The sequence below is a fragment of the Miscanthus floridulus genome, chromosome 10 (genome assembly GCF_019320115.1).
Source record: "Miscanthus floridulus cultivar M001 chromosome 10, ASM1932011v1, whole genome shotgun sequence".
Classification (NCBI taxonomy): domain Eukaryota; kingdom Viridiplantae; phylum Streptophyta; class Magnoliopsida; order Poales; family Poaceae; genus Miscanthus; species Miscanthus floridulus.
In genome coordinates this window covers 140,515,548-140,518,085 of record NC_089589.1, presented here as the reverse complement: position 1 = coordinate 140,518,085, position 2,538 = coordinate 140,515,548, and the positions used below count along the sequence as shown (strand labels likewise).

At 42.5% G+C, this 2,538-nt stretch overlaps 1 pseudogene; it reads left to right on the top strand.

Annotated features, from left to right (window-relative positions):
* The first annotated feature begins 651 nt into the window (after nucleotides 1–651).
* Nucleotides 652–1,996, top strand: LOC136486218 (protein FAR1-RELATED SEQUENCE 5-like; annotated as a pseudogene).
* Nucleotides 1,997–2,538: the final 542 nt, after the last annotated feature.

Below are 2,538 nucleotides of genomic sequence, written 5' to 3'. Positions count from 1 at the left end.
GAACCCTAAGAAGCTCGCCGGAGAGAGGAAGGAGCCGCATCGGGAGGAGGCGGCACACGGGTGCGGGCGCAGGCACGGGCACGGGGGAGCGCGGTCGCCGCCGGGCGCCGAGGACGAGAGAGACGAAGCGACAGAGAGGGAGGTAGAAGACGAGTCGAGTGGAGTGGAGACGAGCGTGGGAATGAGATCCTCTGTAGTTGGCCACGTGACTTCTCTCTACGGTTGCTGAACATCTAGGCGTCTATTCATATCTAACGGTGGCCAGTGCTGCCTCCCTCAGCTAGCTGGGCTGCGGCCCAAACAATAGAGCCGCGTCCACTCAAAAAAAGAAAAAAAATTATACAACAGAGCAGCTGTATTTTGCTTCCAGCGCGGTTACTTGATACTTTGCCGCCGGGACTGCGTTTTTGGCGCGAGAAAGGAAAGGGCGGGCGCCGGGATCGGACTGCTGCTGCTGTGGTGCTCTCGATCAGTAAGCAGGTGGACTTCTGCACTCATGTCATCCCTTGCTGTGACGTGTTGTTTTAATTTGATTTTTTTTGTCCTCTCTCACTGGATTTTGCTGGAATTGATAGATTGAAGGAGATCTGATATGGAAGCTTGAAGGGAACATCAACTTGCTTAAATGAAAACAAAATTTGCATATTTAACATGGAAGAAAATAGGTGTGTAACACCATGACTGTTTTTTTGTGGTTCAACTAATTTAGGGATAGATTGTAGTTGTTTAGTTCGCCACCTAATATCATGTCATCTTTATCTGTTTTCTTGTAGGGAGGGCTTGCTTCCTAATCTTTTACCTCAAGTTGGCATAGAGTTTAGTACTATAGATGAGGCTTGGATGTTTTGGATTAGCTATGGGGGTCGCAAAGGCTTTGAGGTGAGGAAAATGTACACAAACAAAAGAAAGTTAGATGGGAAGGTTAGTTCCTGCAGATTTGTTTGTGCAAATGAGGGTCAGAGAAAGCCAGATACAAGAGATCATCTAACAAAGTGTCCAAGAGCTGAAACTAGGACCAACTGTCAAGTTCGTATGGGACTTATAATGGACAAGAATAAGGAAAATTATAAAGTGACTGATCTATTTTTGGAACACAATCATACCCTTCAGCTGCCACAAACCTCACACTTGATGGCGTCCCAAAGGAAAATTTCAGAGTTACAAGGTTTTGAAATTGAGACGGCTGACGACGTAGGAATTGGGCCCAAAGCTGCTCATGAGTTGGCTTGCATCCAAGTTGGTGGCTCAGTTAATCTCAGTTATACTCTTCAAGACCACAATAACTATTTATGGGGCAAGCGGCAATGGGAGATGGCATATGGTCAAGCGGGAAGCATGCTTATGTATTTTCAGGAAAAAATTGCCGAGAACCCATCATTTCAATATGCACTGCAGATGGATCGGGAAGAACATATTGCAAACATATTCTGGGTTGATGCTAAAATGCTCACTGACTATGCATATTTTGGTGATGTTGTCAGTTTTGATACTACCTTTGGTATAAACAAGGAGAGTAGGCCTTTTGGCGTATTTGTTGGGTTCAACCATTTTAGAGAAACAGTGGTTTTTGGTGCTGTTCTCATGTATGACGAGACATTTGAATCCTTCAAGTGGCTATTTGAGACCTTCCTGAGGGCCCATAATGGCAAGCAACCTAAAACAATATATACCGATCAAGATTATGCAATGGGAAAAGCAGTTAAGGAAGTTTTTTTAGAAGCATGGCATGGTCTGTGCACTTTTCACATTATGCAGAATGCTGTCAAGCATCTAGCTGAACCGGATGATGAGGAATCAGATGCATCTCCCAAACTGGAAGTAGAAGACAGCAATAAAGAACCAAGTATTCTCTCTGATTTTAGTGCGTGTATGTATGAGTATGAAGATGAAGCAACATTTGAAGATGCATTTAACATCATGAGGTCAAAGGCGAAAAAGCAAACTTGGTTGGATAGTATATACAAGGTAAGAGAAAAATGGGCCGAATGTTACATGAAGGATGTGTTCACATTAGGGATGAGAAGTACACAACTCAGTGAGAGTCTGAATAGTGACCTGAAGCGACATTTCAAATCTGATTTTGATATAATCCGATTTCTTAAGCATTTTGAAAGGGTTGTGGAATATAAAAGAAAGAAAGAACTGCAATCTGAATTTGAATCAAGAAAAAAATTACCTAGAATCAAAATGAGGACACCTATGTTAATCCAAGCTAGCAAGCTGTACACACCACATACTTTTGAAGCTTTTCAAGGTGAGTATGAGAGGTCAATGGTAGCATGCACTAGAACATTGGAAGGCACAAATGAATATCTTGTAGCAATTGGGAGTCTAGATGAAAATTTTACCTTTGAGAAGGAGTACAAAGTTATTGGTGATCCATTAGAACAGATCAGTACATGCAGCTGTGGGCAATTCAATAAAATCGGAATACTATGTGGCCATGCTTTAAAAGTCCTTGATTTGATGAATATCAAATCACTTCCCACACAATATGTACTGAAGAGATGGCCGAGACATAATAGAGAATTCAAAATT